The sequence below is a fragment of the Trachinotus anak genome, unplaced genomic scaffold, assembly GCF_046630095.1.
Source record: "Trachinotus anak isolate AG129_WGS33_773 ecotype Australia unplaced genomic scaffold, CSIRO_AGI_Tana_v1 ptg000009l, whole genome shotgun sequence".
NCBI lineage: Eukaryota > Metazoa > Chordata > Actinopteri > Carangiformes > Carangidae > Trachinotus > Trachinotus anak.
This window is the reverse complement of record NW_027273860.1, coordinates 17575011-17593152: the sequence shown is the minus strand read 5'-3', so window position 1 is coordinate 17593152 and position 18142 is coordinate 17575011.

Sequence of the window (18142 nt, the reverse complement as noted above, 5' to 3'; positions counted from 1 at the left end):
AAGTATTGATTAGTGCAGCATGAAACTCTAAGATCCTGTAAGTGTGATCAGCAATATGAGCTGTGCTTACATCAAAGTGGTCTGCAGAGCTCATTGCAAAGAGGAACCAGGTAGACAGACAGATGATCAAGAATAGCTTGGGTGCTTTAACCCTTTTTGTCTGAACAGGCTCCTTTCAGACTATGGGGTGGACAGCTTTCCTCTCATTTGTTGAATCTGAGCAGCTTGGGATACCCAAAGGAGTAAGTTCTGTCTTTGGTCTTTCCGGTGGGAAACAATGGCTCATGCTGGCACAAAGAGATTCTTTTGCGTATGTATCATGTTAGAGAACCCTAGAAACTGCCATGATCTTTACATCCCACAGTATAATAGTGTTGGAGGGAATGAATATACCTGGAAACTTGCAAATGGTGGGTTTAAAATGTAAAGTTCGTCCTGAGGGTGTGATGGAAAATGAACAAAAGGCAAAACAAAAAACATAGTTATAATTAGCAATGACTTAACTTGATAACAAAATATGACCATAAATGTGTTCAAATGCCGATACAGATTTTAAATGCATTCATAATTCATCATCTATGGGCTGAATAACCAAAGAGCTAAAATCACAAACCAATCAACAATTGACTAATCAATTAATCAATTAATCTAATCAATGAATTTATCAAAAATTAAGCATAGAAATAATCGACTAAGCATTTATTTCAAATGAGTGCTGAGCAATGATCACTTGATCAAATATGCCAATCAAGCGATTATTATCAATCAGTTGTTGAGGAACTGGTATTAACCATCAAAATGAACAATCAATATGCTGCACTAAAATACCAAAACAATCATAGTAAACCACTGAGAATATCAAAGAACACAACTACAAGACTGGTAAATGCGAAAAGGTAACACAGGAATAAATGCTTTCTAATCAATTAAAATATCAACCAGCATGAACAAACATAATTAGTAGTTTAATTAACAGATTAAAAGCATGTATCAGTTATGAATGACAATTATTCTAAGTTGAAAAGTTTCAGAGTAAAAGTCAAGATAAGAGAAAAGAAAAATGGCAGTCTCAAAGTAATCTCGGACTGACAAGAGTTTCCCCCAAAGAAGCCTTGACTATCAAAGTGCCTGACTGTTCATACTTAGACCTGTGGACATTTCTGTGGACATAGTTTCTAAATGTTCCATTACATTTGCTAACTTAGTCTGCTTGGTGCTGAGAGAACAGCAAATTTTATATGCAGTCAGTTTGCTCTCGTCCAGAGTGTTGAAGAGACAAACAACCAGCCGACACACTGGCTGCCATATTTAATTTTTTTTTTAAACAAAAAAACGGAGTCCATTGAGAGACATCAACTTGACACACAGCTGATCCTATAATAGCTCTGCTCAAACCATTACCAAGTGCTTGCTATGTATAACCATCCTGACAAAACCTCATACTGTAGCCCATAGGTCTCCAGTAAAGCCTTCGAGGTGTTTTCTCTTTCCTATACCTAATTTCTTTTTGTTTACACAGAAGTCGTCTCTGTAAATTTCAACTTTGCGTCAGAATGGATGAAAAGCAACCAGGTCATTTAAATTCTCTTCTCATTATAGTCTGGGAGACACAGATAGAGAGTTCCAATTTACATTTAGATTGTTTCAGCAGAAGTAAATTAATCAACACTGCAACCCGGCCTAGTCACTTGTACAGAATACCTATAAGAATGACACACATACATATATTTATACATACGTAGGTATTGCATGTATAGCATAATTTCACACTTATATGACAGAAAAAGAAGTAACTGCTATATTTCTATACAGATCAAGGGATGCATGAGCACAAATCCCATCTACTGAATCAGCTTATGACACGCAGCGCGAATGCCTCTCACAGCAGATCACACTGTCAGTAACAGCTAATGCTTTAAAATATCAAAACAACTTGTACTGCCTTATGAGAAAGTGTAGTAGTTTTACTTCATTGCTTTTGCTACTGTTTCAGTCCTAACATCCCATGGTCCATTCTTCAAAGTGAGTGTTTTAGAGTCTCGACCATCTGTACCTTCATAACTGATCCAACAACGTCTAAATCCTTGATTTTCCCTCAGCAGCATTCATCAGTGTCTCACCACAGCCAAAGAGTACAGCACAGAGATGATGGAGGCTCTGTGATGTTGAGGCATCAAAGGCACTCCTGCACATATAACCTGGATAATGTTCAAGTTATTCAGAGACATGAATAATCAGGTTATTCCTCATATCATATTCTAAAGAAGATAAAAATCACAAGTGATAAGAGGCAACAGTTGTAATGTAAAGGTACTCACTGAAAGCTGATGGTGATAGCATGACAGAGCTATTCTTGCCGCCGAATAAAGTCACATTTGAAATAATAAAGTACTGTAAAATTATTGTCATTAGATATTATAATCACACATCATTTGTCTCAGGTATGCCAGTGGACAGCTCTCCCAAAATGTTCCAAGATGGCCGTGCTTCTCCAAACTACTTTACCTGTGTGTCCTCCTCACAAACCAAAACTATCTTAGCAAAAACTATCATCTGAAATTGTATCTTTTATTAAGCTTTGTTAATTATATGTTAAAAAAAACAACAACAGTTTTTTAACTGTATTTTTCATATTTGGTAATGTCAGCTCAACCTCAGCAACAAATTAGTGTAGCAGAACTGAACTGTATTCATAGGTCAGATCAGCTTAATAATGTCAGTATCAGGGTCATTGACATGACATGCATATTTGTGTGTCTGAGTGCATTACTTTCCTTTAAAATAATTTTAATTCATTCATGACATGCATCATTTTATTCTATAAAACTGCTGTAGTCTGACCATGTTTTCAGTACATTATAATAATGTATATATTCTATATTTTGGCCTCTCAAACCACCAAAATGTCAGGTGGTGCAACCGCCCGAGTTAATGAACAGCCTGAGAAAAGTATTAAATATGATATTTTAATAATAATAAATTCAAAATTAATACTGTGGCATGATTTCATGTTTGAGACCTTTCAAATAAACTAAATTCACAAATATTAATAGTTTTAAAGGTGTTAAGATAATTCAAAAACTTTTGTCCGGGAATTTGTGTATTGTCAAATGTCAGGGTGGTGCAACTGTATACATGCATCTTTTATTCTGAAGCGAATAGTTACAACATCAAACAGGATATTGCATCAGCCAGAGGACCCCAAGTGATCTTTATTGATGAGTGAAAAGGTTTGTAGAGCTCTCTCAAATATTGATAAAAAATAGCTACTTTCAACTCATAGTTGGGCTGGTACACTTTTCATGTCAGGTGGTACAACCAAGGTAAAACTAGGAAAATGTTATTTTATTATAAGACTCTTCATTTTATTAAAAAACTATATGTATGAACTTGCTAGCAAAGGCTAAAGGTTAAACAGGTGTCTAAGTAGAAGCCTGTTTAATTTGAAATTAGCTGCAAAAGTCAGGTGACACAACTGAATCGTCAGGTGGTGCGACCAGGTAAAATATTTATTTAAACCAATAAATGATAGGTTAAAGTGAACAAATGGTTGAAAACTATGAGGTATATAGCTATTTTATTAAATAGATTCATTTGTATATTTATATACAAGTTTTTCTGTATTTAAATGTAAAATTGGATATTAAAAATATTAAATACCTGGCCACTGAAATGCAAGAATCTTAAATTATAGTTAACAAAAAACTCAACCAAAAAATAACAATGTGTTAGCCACTATAGACACACTCAGGTATACTTGCCAAAAATTTCACTTAGAATAAATCGAAGGAAAGTATATAAATTTGGTTGCGCCACCTGACATTTTGCAGCTGGTGAAGTTAAAAATACAGTAAAAAATGAATTTAAAACTTTGAAATGTTGTAACACAAATAAGGCTTGTTGAAACACATTATTCTAATTTCAAAAATATGCATAATATCCATTTTAAAAAGACTTTTTTTAAAAACATTTTTAAAAGCTTTATTGTCAATGACCCATCAACATCCCTAAACGACATCAACTCGTAGACTATACTATACCATAATTGTAGTACTAATTGTACGGTTTGCCATTATATTAATTTTATGTGGAAATAATAAATAAATTTTAAAAAGATAACAATAATTTTTTTTTATGATACTACATCCACCACATAAGAACATAAACACTGGATAAACCCCAGGTTACACCATGCCCAATCCCAACATTGTTTTGCTTTCGACTCTATTTGGACCAGGCAACTACTGTATGGTTAAGGTTCGGTAGAGATTGTGGTTGTGAGAAATAAACTCTCATTAGGCTGTGGTTAGGTTTAGGCAGCTAAAACCACATGTTATTATTTATTAAACCCCACTCTTTCCCTAATCTTAACCAAGTCTGACACGCATCCAGCACCCAACCTCTACACCATTACTGTTTCACGACAATAAAGAGCACACCACCTCCTGCACATGTAAATCCTGAGGTGTCAGCTGTACTGGGCTGAAAGTACAAAGCCTGAATTGATATGGTTGCAAAACGTTTGAGTGAGTAGCATCACATTTTCCTGCTGCTCCAGCCGAGGTCTCAACTCACTACCGAGAATCTCTTACAGAGGAGCTACTATATGTGCAGCAGTGACTTACAGAGACTTTCTCAAAGAGTGACTGCTTAAAGAGCTTGGAAATGGTTTCATTTGCTTCCTCGTTTTCAAAAGTTGGGACCTATCTTTTGGTAGTTTAATGTGTGGCTGGTCTAGTCTTTCTTTCCTCATGTCAAACCTGCATTAATTGATTTTTTTGACACAGGCATGGTGCAATTACACAAAAACTGACACGTTATCACCCTACATATCAGTGGCATGTGGTAACTTCTACAGATAGTAAAACGGAGTTCAAGAACCCTCCACTGCCCACAAACCAACATCTCACAGACCAGACATAAACACACCTTTAAATGACAGTAGTAGGAGCAAATCTTTCTTAAATTCAGGGCCTGTTCTGTATCATGATTTTGTGCTGTCTGTCTGTCTTGTGCTGAAAGTCTCTCTCCTGCATCTTGCTGCACTCTGCCTGGACATCTTCACTTTTCTGCACTCCTTCCTGTCAGAAGAAGTATTAGGATTATTCCTTTATTCCTTTCTATAGTCATCTTCAAAACATTTAGGCCCTATCATTAACTGACAATGACACACTTCAGTGACAACACAGAGTCCTGTATTTTCCTGCCTCAATATTTTCTCTCAAACTTATCAAACTTACTGTAGATCTTGTACAGAGAACCCTACACCTTGATGAACAGAAAAATATAGATATTAAAATAATAACTGAGAAGGAAAACTGAATTAAAAGGCTTTGGTATTATGTTACATTGTTAACTGTAAATTGACATTATATGTCTATGAAAAATTCTCTTGCAAGAGAAGTAAATTAAAGCAGCTTGACAATATCCTAAAATAAATAAAAAAAATTAATAAAAAATACATAAATCACATTGTAACTTGCTATATATTAACGTGTAGGAAGACTGGTTGCATAATTTTGTAATGCGCAAGCACTGTTGACATATGAAACTGCGCGTGTATAATAATGCGTGCAATATTATAACTGATGTCAGATCAGTGGAAGCTGATTTAAGGGCAGCTTGCTCCCTCCTCTGCTTAACGAGCCCCAGCCTTTGTCAAAGGTACATGGCCACGCCCATGAAAATGACAGAAATGATTCTTGCAGCAGTTGGTAGTCAGGCTAGCTTGTAGAGAATATCCTACTGCTGCCTGAAGAGGGCAGTAATGACAAGATGAATGTCAGGCATCAGATCATGTGTGGGACAGATCAGAGATATCGCTTCCACTTCAATATTGCTCTTATAGATGCCTAATTTTACCTTTAACTATTGTGATTGCCTCAGGAGTAGCCCTATCTTGTACTTCTCTTTTGGCTGGCTCTGTCTCTGATTGTTTCAGGAAATTAATGGGTGGAACTGCTGATGCAAAACACCTGAGCAGACTGAACTCAGGAGGCTATAAAACAGCCCTGCAACATCCTCCATGTTCCTTTGCCTGTTGACTGAGTTTGTCCTTCATTTTGTATTTTATGTCTCACACTCACACAGACATTGCATACATACTGACCTGCTGACAGACACGCCCTATTCCTTTTCTGTAATTTACTTAATTAAAATATTGATCCATACGTACAGATGTGTGTGGGTCTCCCTCTTTGTCACATACTGTGGAGCTAGGTTGTGGCACTAGCCTATACTACTTTGACTAACCAGCTAACAGTTTCATATATCAGCATTGCTTCAGTGGTAGGCAGACTCAGGCCCAGATGCACCAAAATACACCGGAGCAAAATTTCAACTCAAATCTCTTGCGAGTGACACACTGATATTATTGTCACCTCACCCACATCTTTGAGCGGCTTGTAGCTGGACTTAAGAGGAACGTTATCACACAGTAGTTGCATTGAAAGAGTGATTAGGCATGTTAAAAAATAGCCAGTGCAAACATAAATTGAGTGTGGGTACACTGTAGAGTAGAAACATTATGTTCAAATTAACCTTAGGAAAGTATGAAACAATTGTAGATGATTTGAAATCAGAGTGGTAGAACACAAAAATGCACACATGTTCATTTTCAACAAATTGTCACTTTGTTGGCTTAAATGTGTGTTTTGTGGCCATGTGATGAGTCCAATATTCACTCTTCTTATAGCTTTGTCTCCACTAACTCCTAAGAAAGATATCTGGCTCTTTAGCTGCTAAATGTTCCACTGTGTTCACTAGCTAGGCACTGACTTTTGTCTGTCTGCCGAATGGTGCAGGGTAATGGGGCTTATCACAGCTTTTTAATTGAAAAGAGCTGCCTGCTGGTGCTGGAAATGAGGACGATAAGATTGCTAAGACTGAACCAAGGCCTTAAGTAAAAAAAAAAAAAAAAAAAACCTTGATATGACCACTTTCACCCAGCCACTTCCACATTACATTCTTCATTGTTAATATATAAATTTGTTAGTGCAGCTTTTCTCATGGACTATTTTTTCTTTTGTTTCTTTGCTTTCAGTTGGAAGATGTTAATTTGCCGTCTTGTGATTTTGATTTAAATCAAATTATAGAGCTTTAATTTTTTTTTTCATTTATATTTACAATATTTTAAATAATAACATCCAAACAAACTATTTCCTTTTTAAAGATATAGTAAAGAAAGAAAAAAGAAGAAGTCAATGCTTGCAGTAAACATAAGAACTTGATGAGAAATGACATGATCTAATGAAGTTCTTCTGTTTAAAGAAAGATATAAGACCAGAGCACAGGGGGACTGCCAGCTCAAATTCCTGCTGGCCAGTGGACTGTCAAAACATCCATAAAGGTTTTTAGGGCTCTATCATCGTCTTTACCAGCCCTATCTGTGTGCCTGTCATTGGGCTGTCTCAGTGGATAACACCAGGGCTGAATGACTTTCGCAGTCGGACCTTGGGCAGAGCTGATATTGGTCTGACTTGTCACAGATGGAGAGTCCTACGAGCTGCTAAAAGGCTCCAGCTTTACTCAGAACTGGCTTTTCTTCTCCTTAATCTATAAGTGACTTGATGGCTACATAATGTTACATGTCTGCTTTCAACAGTGACATCCACAGTGGGCATTATAATGTTGTTACCAACATAATGAATTTGTTCGGCAAATGTTGCTATCGCTAGTTGGCTAACTGTGAGCACTGTTGTGGAGCATTTCACAGCAATACTAGTGCGGACTAATGGTTGTGGCTGGATGATTTTCCACTGCATTTTCACTGGGCTGTGAAACACCTCTTAGGGAACAAGAAGGGAGTGGGGAATTGTGGCTGAAGGCAGGTCGAGGTGTAGCCAATGAAGCGTTTGTTTTGGCCAGATGCTGGTGGTTTAGAGCAACATCTAGTGGCGGTGAATATCACATATATAACCTTTAAGAATTATCATTAAATCACTAAACACTTTTTGTACTTTGCCTTCCAGAGTTTCTGCTTCTACGATGCTCACATTACACAAAGGGTGTCCAAATAGCAGCACATATAGTGTACAAACAGAAAGGTTGGCCTTGTGGTGGCACAAGAGAAAAGGTTATCAAAACCATGAGCAACAATAGAATAACGATGGCTAATTTAAAAGTTCAACTGATATTTTGAAACCTCCTGTGAGGGTGTTGCTTAAGGAAAAATGTTTAAATTGATGGTGCTAGATTAAAGGTCAGAGGGTCAGTGTCAATAAGAATAACCCTCTAGGGGCCATGAATATCCTTACCAAATGTTATACTGGTTAGTGCTTTTGACCCATGTCTTGGAGATACAGACTAACAGACCACCATCATGAAACAGGGCCCACACAGAGCAAAGGGAAAAAAATGATTAAAATACACCACAAGAGAGGGATTAAGAAAGTAACACACCATATCTTTCTTCGTCACATGTGGTTCCTTGAGAAAAGTGAAGGTATTGCTTTGAATGGTAAAAGTATTGTTATGAGGCGGCTTTTGGTAGGATAGAAGAGAGAATTGTGGGCTTTGTTTAGAGTAGACATAATCAGCATGCTGAGGAGCTGAGGCTCAGCAGAGTCGCTGATAACACTCGGTCCCCTGCTGCTCCACTGGGGACACATACACACACACAAACACACAGGGAGACAAGCTCTGTCCTGTGTGGTTATTCATTCAAATTTCCAACTGAGTCCCGCTCTGCTGCTTCACAATAGATAGAACTTACTGTATATCCTGGGTCCCTGCTGCTATCCAATTTTATTAATAAGGAAGTTAACACTCAAGCTCCCTCTTCAACCATGTTGGACAGGGGCTGCCTTTTCTCACTAATCCCAATATAATACTGGCTAGGTGAACCAAATAAACTGGCTATTGTGCATTTCATTGTCTAATATATTGACACAAGAACAATTAGCATCATTTGTACCAAATAACTTGAGATTTATTACACTATCTGGGTCAACTGACAGAAAAAAAACTGTTAGAGGATTCAAATGAACTACAGGTAAGCAGGCTAGTAAGGTGACAACAAGCCTAGAATATCGAAAAGAAAATTCAGAAAACCACATTATATAAAATATATAAATTGATTTGCATTTCATTGAGTGAAGTATTTGATCCCCTGCCAACCATTAACAATTCTGGCTCCCACAGTAAATACTGGGTAAATACTCCTACTCCTTAGACACACCGAAAAAAAACTTGTGACCTGCAGCAAAGACACCTGTGTCAATCAGTCACCTGTATAAAAGACACCTGTCCATGCAATCAATCAGACTCCAACCTCTCCACCATGGGCAAGACCAAAGAGCTGTCTAAGGACATCAGGGACAAGATTGTAGACCTGCACAAGGCTGGATTGGGCTACAAGACCATAGGCAAGAAGCTGGGTGAGAAAGAGACAACTGTTGGTGCAATTATTCGAAAATGGAAGAAACACAAAATGACCATCAATCGACCTCGTTCTGGGGCTCCACGCAAGATCTTACCTCGTGGCGTATCACTGATCATGAGTATCACTGCTTTTATGCTAACAGTGGCTGGTGCAGAGACGTGACAGTGATCCTGCAGCACTGTTCTCCTGACCTGGAGACTTTCATCATAAACTGCAGGCCCTTCTACTCCCCCCGTGAGTTCACCTCATTCATCCTGGTCGGTGTTTACATCCCACCACAGGCCAACGTGCAGGAGGCACAGCGGGCGCTCGCCGACCAGATACTGTGTGTGGAGCGGACCAACCCGGACTCCGTAGTTATTGTCCTTGGTGACTTTAACAAAGGTAACCTCAACCACGAACTGCCCAAATACAGACAGTTTGTTAATTGCCCGACCAGAGAGGGGAACACTCTGGACCACTGTTACACCACAATCAGTGGTGCTTATCACGCCGTCCCCCAGGCTGCACTGGGCCACTCTGACCATGTCATGGTCCACCTGATTCCCACATACAGGCAGAAACTAAAACTGTGTAAACCTGTTGCGAGGACATCGAAGCAGTGGAGCAGTGAAGCCATAGAGGATCTGCGGGCATGTTTGGACTGCACTGACTGGGGAGGTGTTCAGGACTGCTTCCAACAGTCTGGATGAGTTCACAGAGGCTGTGACGTCATACATCAGCTTCTGTGAGGACTGCTGTATCCCATCACGCACCAGGGTGAGTTATAACAATGACAAACCCTGGTTCACAGCTAAGCTCAGTCAGCTCAGGAGGCAAAAGGAGGAAGCTTTCAGGAGTGGGGACAGGGACAGGTTTAAAGAGTCCAAGTACAGGTTTAGCAAGGCGGTGAGAGAAGCTAAACGACTGTACTCTGAGAAACTTCAGCTCCAGTTCTCAGCCAACGACTCTGCTTCTGTCTGGAAAGGGCTCAGACAGATCACAAACTACAAACCTAAACCCCCCCACTCCACTAACCACTTCCATCTGGCCAACGATCTGAATGAGTTCTACTGCCGCTTTGAAAGACAATGGGACAAGCCTGACACTAACCTCCACATCAGAGCCACATCAGAACCCCCCTCCTCCCCTACCAAAGGAACGTCTCTCTCTATCCTGGAGAGAGATGTCAACAGGCTTTTTAAGAAGCAGAACCCCCGCAAAGCAGCCGGTCCTGACTCTGTCTCTCCATCATCCCTGAAGCACTGTGCTGATCAGCTGTCTCCAGTGTTCACAGACATCTTCAACATCTCACTGGAGACCTGCCACGTGCCAGCCTGCTTCAAATCCTCCACCATCATCCCTGTCCCCAAAAAACCAAGGCCCACAGGTCTAAATGACTATAGACCCATTGCCCTGACCTCTGTGGTCATGAAATCATTTGAGCGCCTTATCCTGTCCCATCTCAAATCCATCACTGACCCACTCCTGGACCCCCTGCAGTTCGCCTACAGAGCCAACAGGTCTGTAGATGACGCCGTCAACATGGCTCTCCACTTCATCCTCCAGAACCTGGACTCCTCAGGGACCTATGCCAGGATCCTGTTTGTGGACTTCAGCTCTGCCTTCAACACCATCATCCCAGCTCTGCTGCAGGACAAGCTCTCCCAGCTGAGCGTGCCTGACTCCACCTGCAGGTGGATCACCGACTTCCTGTCTGACAGGAGGGAGCACGTGAAGCTAGGAAAGCACGTGTCTGACTCCCAGACCATCAGCACTGGATCCCCGCAAGGCTGCGTTCTTTCTCCTCTGCTCTTCTCCCTGTACACCAACACCTGCACCTCCAGTCATCAGTCTGTCAAGCTCCTGAAGTTTGCAGACGACACCACTCTCATTGGACTCATCTCTGATGGCAATGAGTCTGCCTACAGGTGGGAGACTGAGCGTCTGGTGACCTGGTGCAGGCAGAACAACCTAGAGCTAAACGCTCTGAAGACAGTGGAAATGATAGTGGACTTCAGGAAGAGCCCAGCCCCACCCACCCCCATCTCCCTGTGTGACTCCCCCGTGGCTACCATGGAGCATTTTCGCTTCTTGGGAACCACCATCACACAGGATCTCAAATGGGAGCTAAACATCAGCTCCCTCATCAAAAAAGCTCAGCAGAGGATGTATTTGCTGAGGCAATTGAAGAAGTTCAACCTGCCAAGGACTATGATGGTGAACTTCTACACCTCCATCATTGAGTCCATCCTCACCTCCTCCATCACCATCTGGTACGCTGCTGCCACGGAGAGGGACAATAACAGACTGCAGCGTATCGTCCACTCTGCTGAGAAGGTGATTGGCTGTATTCTTCCGTCCCTCCAGGACCTGTACGCCTCAAGGACTCTGAGGCGTGCAGGGAAGATTGTAGCTGACTCCTCCCACCCTGGACACAAACTCTTTGTGACACTCCCCTCTGGCAGGAGGCTGCGGTCCTTCAGGACCAAAACCTCTCGCCACAAAAATAGCTTCTTCCCATCTGCTATTAGCCTTATCAACAAGGCTAGAGAGCCCCACTGTTGCTGATCAATTGCACCAATCACCAGAAAAAATTCCTTGTATGTGAAAACATACTTGGCAATAAAACTGATTCTGATTCTGATTCTGATTCTGATGAAGGTTTGCTAATGATCTCAAGGCAGCTGGGACCACAGTCACCAAGAAAACCATTGGTAACACACTACGCCGCAATGGATTAAAATCCTGCAGTGCCCGCAAGGTCCCCCTGCTCAAGAAGGCACATGTACAGGCCCGTCTGAAGTTTGCCAATGATCACCTGAATGATTCAGAGAAGTCTTGGGAGAGAGTGCAGATGAAACCAAAATCGAGCTCTTTGGCATCAACTCGACTCGCCGTGTTTGGAGGAAGAAAAATACTGACTATGACCCCAAGAACACCGTCCCCACCGTCAAGCATGGAGGTGGAAACATTATGCTTTGGGGGTGTTTCTCTGCTAAGGGGACAGGACGACTTCACTCCTGAGTGACAACCTTCTTCCCTCCGCCAGGGCACTGAAAATGGGTCGTGGATGGGTCTTCCAGCACGACAATGACCCAAAACATACGGCCAAGGCAACAAAGGAGTAGCTCAAAAAGAAGCATATTAAGGTAATGGAGTGGCCTAGCCAGTCTCCGGACCTTAATCCCATAGAAAATCTGTGAAGGGAGCTGAAGCTTCGAGTTGCGAAGCGACAGCCTCAAAACCTTAAGGATTTGGAGATGATTTGCAAAGAGGAGTGGACCAAGATTCCTCCTGATATGTGCACAAATCTGGTAATTAACTACAAGAAACGTCTGACCTCTGTGCTTGCCAACAGGGGTTTTGCCACCAAGTACTAAGCCACGTTTTGCCAAGGGATCAAATACTTATTTCACTCGATAAAATGCAAGTCTGTTTATGTCTTTTATTCAAAGTGATTTCCTGGATTTTCTTTTTGATATTTTATCTCTCACTATTTGAATAAACCTACCATTAAAATTATAGACTGTTTGTTTCTTTGTCAGTGGGCAAACTTACAAAATCAGCGAGGGATCAAATAATAATTTCCTCCACTGTATGCCTGCTATAGCATGGCATTCAGTTTGCTCAACAACAAAATCTCTGGAGTACGTGCAAGCGGTGGCTAGGGTTAACACTGAGACTGACGTTCAATTAGTCTGGCTGGTTGGTAAAATCACCGAGTTGTTTACATAAGTGTAATGCAAAAACTCCATAGTTAACTCACTTCTGAAACCATTCCTTATAAGTAAACTATAATTAAGAGCAAATCTACAGTCATTCTGAAGTGAGTAGCATCTTTCCCATACTGCTCACTTGCTAGTTCCTAGCACTTTAGTAAAATAAAGAGTAATTCTACCTCACAAAGGTCCTGTGTTTCTGTGTAGTGGTAAAACCAGCACATTCTGTTAAATGACTTGAAATCATAAAGTGAATGTATTGCCATTGCACTTAATTGCATTTAAGTACACACGCACACGCACACGCACACGCACACACACATTCTTCTCTTCTCAGAATGGCACTAAGAAAACTGTAGGCCACCAATGGTGTCATAGGGGGAGGAACAAGCTGTAGCAGGGTCATCAGCACTGCCCACACTTTGGCTGTGAAAAACATGATGTCAGTGTGAGCAAGGTCTCACTGTTTGAGGACCTGTGACTGCTAAAGCTAGCAGAACCTATGCTTCTTCCACAGGAAGTGTCAGCACTTAGGGATTTGATCAAAGTAATGTGAGAGGCCCCGTTGACGTTAGGGGGTTATATGCTCCTTCAGTAACCAAAAAGATATGTACTGCCAGTGACCACAGGCCTGTCTTCACCTTTAATTCCTCCAAATTTTTTTTTCTTTCCTACCCGCTTCATTTTTACTTTCAGTTGGATACGTAATAATGACATACCGTGGTCACTGAAGGTTAGCAAAGCTGAGAAATCCAGATTTTGAAAGTTATATCTCTAAAATGTTGAAAATAGTTTACCTGCGATATTAGAGAACATTGCTGAATTCTGCTGCATGACATGAAAACTCTTTCTCACATACAAGCTGTCCTTCGCTCTGTCACAGACACACAGAGGGTTTCCATTCAAATGTGAAAATTTTAAACAAATTTCCAGGAAAAAAAAAAAGTTTTTCCATCCACTACCAGTATGTGAATATCAGAAGTTGGGCACATCAAGATTAACAGTTGGAACAAATTCTCCATTTGGGTGCCATTAAACCACTGCAGAAGACAAAGGAACAACATGACGACTTAATTAGAAGAGTGACAGTGAAATCACAAACAGTGGAAAACCACACAGAGAACTTGATAGCAGAATTTGGCTTCAACAGCGTGAATCCACACACCCAACGTGCCTTGTGTCTAGAGTCAAGGCTGTTGCTGCTGGCGTAATGGTGCAGGGAATGTTTTCTTTGTGCAGTTTGGGCCCCTTAAAACCAATCAATCATTGTTTAAATGCCTCAGCCTATATGAGTGTTGTTGCCGACATGGCTACTTCCAGCATGATAACTGGTTTCATGAACATGAAAATGAGTTCAGTTCAGAGAAGTCCTCAATCACCAGACCTGAATCCAACAGAAGACCTTTGGGGTGTGGTACATGTGGCTACTGCAACAAATACTCTAATTCTGTGGAAAACACTGATATGTTATATCGCCTACCTACCTTAAGACTGCATGTGTCAGTAAGTTTGTTTTATGTGCCCTCGCTTTCATCTAATTTCTGCCATTTCTTTTCCATTCAACAGGAATAAGAGACATCCAACTCCTCCACAAAAATATGAGTAAATCAGGACTTTGAAGATCCATCGGCACACCCTAAATTAAATTATGCATCATCGCCAATGAATTTTTTAGTTACAGGCTCATCATATTTCACCCTGTCTTTTATGATCTGAGGACCTGCTTGGCACACAGCTGGCAGACAGAAGTCCTTTGTCTGCTGGACAAATTAAAGTTCAAATGTGACTTACAAATACAGGCTGTTAACAGGGTGCCACAGCTGGGTTTGACATTGGTATGCAGTATACAGTCTGTATGGTATATATTATGTTTCTTCTAATGTTGCTTAAGTCTATCAAAGAAAAAATGACTTAAGTGCTTAGGAGCTATCCTGGATGTGTTAGAGTCTGAATATATGAGGTAGAGTCAAGATTTGCTTGACTCTACCTCATATATTACATCAGTATGTGCTCAGATGAATACAGAAGTACAGTCTGGTACCATTATAATTACTGAGACTCTGGTCTGCATGTTAAATGACCATTCTGCAATCACAAGCCAACATTTAAAAATAAAGTCGACTGATGGACTGCAAACTGTTTCTTATACTCCATACACTGTTAAAAGGTCTGAGATGATTACGCCATCAGGAAACCCCCGATATGTTCTGTTTGGGGTCCATGATAGAGGCCGATATGCAGTTATAATATGAACAAATCCTATTTTCTTTATTCTAAATATAATGCTAGCCGTTCTGTTGTCTTGTCAAAACTCAGAGAAGCTGCTCACTGCAGAGCCAATAAATTCTATTCACACTAACTAACTTTTGGCCACACACCTGTCTGAGCTGCATGTGCTGCTGTAACTCAGAAGAGACTGGAGGCCTCTTTGAGCACAGCCACCTAGATAGTGTCTACCCACACCCTCTATGTGAGGCATTTAGGGAACATCTGTAATTGGGGTTACAGTCTCTCCCTTTAAACTGCATGTCTGCATGCACATCAGTCACACCCACCACCAAGTAAATTCTCAACTTATGGGAAACACTGAAAAAAACTTGAATTACCATCTTGTGGTTGTATGCCTCAGCCACTCAGACTAGTTTAAGATTATATCCCTGTTCATCCAGAGTCAAATATATATATATATATATATATATATTTATGTGAAATTCTGGAAATTCTTACATAATTGCTGTGTGAAGTGTTGAGTAATGGCTAAAAAGTGTTTTAAGAGGTCACCATGACTTTGACCTTTGACCACCAAAATCTGATCAGTCCAAGTTAATGTTTGTACCAAATTTTACAAAAAATCCCTCAAGGCAAGGAGATATTGTTTTCATAAGGCCAAAACCACTTTTTATGACCTTTGACCACCAAAGTCTAATAAGTTCATCCTTGAGGCCAAGTGAATGTTTGCGTCAAATTTGAAGGGATTCCCTTGATGAGTTGGAGATATTGCATTCACAAGGCTAAAATCATGCATTGTGAGATCAATGTGACCTTTACCTTTGACCTTCGAACTTTAGTCACCAAAACCTAATCACTTCATACTTGAGTCCAGGTGAACATTTTTACCAAATTTGAAGAAATTCCCTCAAGGCTTTACAGAGATATTGTTTTCATAAGGCCAAAACCACGTTTTGTGATCTTTGACCCACCAAAATCTAATGAGTTCATCCTTGAGTCCAAGTGAATGTCTGCACCAAATTTGAAGATGTTCTGTCAGGGTGTTACTGAGATATTATGTCAACAAGAATGGAATGGACGGACATACATGCATACATAGGACAACCCAAAAATGTTGAGGTCCCCTAAAAAAAAGGCATAACACAAGGACAGCATGGGACAGGACAGAAATCCCTTTCTTTAATTCTGTTACTGGATTGGGATGGGACAGTATTTTTGTGGGCATGGGATGGGACAGGAGTGAAAATCCACCCCCATGTCTCCCCTCTTGCCCACGGCTGTCTTAACAGCTCAAACTGGTGTGTGACTGGTGTTTGTGTGGTGTTGACAGCGCTTACTTTGCAGTACCACTCTCAGTAGTGGATGGAAACGGACTAATTCCAATTTTCTTTCACCAGTTTTCTGACCAGACTAATGGTTTCTTGATGTTTCCCACTTCTATGGGATTTGGGGTAAGTCTATCCATAAAGAAGTAATGATCCACCTTGATATTCCAACACCTGATTCACACAGAAGCCCCATCATCTGATAGCCTCCACAAAATGTAATGGAACCGAGTGTGTTTGGCTTGCGAAATGATGTGTGGAACAGACTGGGAATGTGTTCGACCAGCGAGGAACAGAGTGATAATACTCTCCTGTTGTGCAGGGTGAACGCAGATAGGTGGTACATCTAAGGCACCATTCATCACAACTAACTCTACAAACGCTGGGAGAATATGTAAGCAGGGTCCAAACTTTTTTCTTTCAGCCTAACTGGCAATATGGCTGAGGGAGGCTTTTTAATGCACAGCCAGGGAAAGCTGAGACAAGGCAAGTTGTGCTCTCAGAAGTGTGGGAACGAAAAATCAATCAGCTCTTCCAAACTGTGTACTACAGCATGACAAAACAATTACTATTGTATCAAGTGTCTCTATACAAAGAGAAAAGTCTGTGTGTGTGTGTGTGTGTGTGTGTGTGAAAGAGAGAGAGAGAGAGAGAAAGATGTGTGTGTCTGCATTCTTGATTCTTTTAGTGACACATTATATATAAAGAGACATATGTAATCTGAAGTGTTAGGCTGATAGACAGACAAGTACTGCTACAGTTGCTGGTTTGCTTGTGCCCCATGGGTGTGCATGCAGAGGAAAAATACTTTTATTTCTACAGGGAAATGCATTTTTGGACCACTGGGAGAAACTGGCAGCAAGACTGAGTGGCGGGGACCATATCTACCTCATGTTGTGTTAGACTTGCTCGCTGTCCATCATTTTAAAAGATAGGTTCATAAAAATTCCATCGTCCATCATGTGTTAAATGTCAGACTTGAAAGCGTGCACGTGACCACATGGAGCACATTAAATTCATGTTTTTCCGATGTCTTTCTCAACAGAACAGATATGCTTAAACTAGCAATCTCTTTCATTATCTTCGGCGATACATGGTAACTGCAGGTTTGTTTTTTAACTACACTTGTGTTTGTGTTAGTGACCCCTGTTCCTTGTGATTTTTCAGTGGAGTCATAGCAAACACCAAGTTCATAAAACTGTAAAATACAAAGACTTCTACATAATTTCATCTGTGGGTCATAGGCTCCTCATTCAGCGATAGATAGGGATTAAAAGATAGAGTTTGGGTTAACAATGCATGCTTCATTCAAGCGTTACCCTACATCTTAAAAAAAAAAAAAAAAAAATTGACTGCTTATATAGTGCTTTTCTAGTCTTATTGACCACTCAAAGTGCTTTACAACATGAACCGCATTCACCCATTCACACACACAGACATACAGCACTTACAGTACAGCTTCTAACATTCACACACACTCATACGCTGATGGGACGGCCATCAGA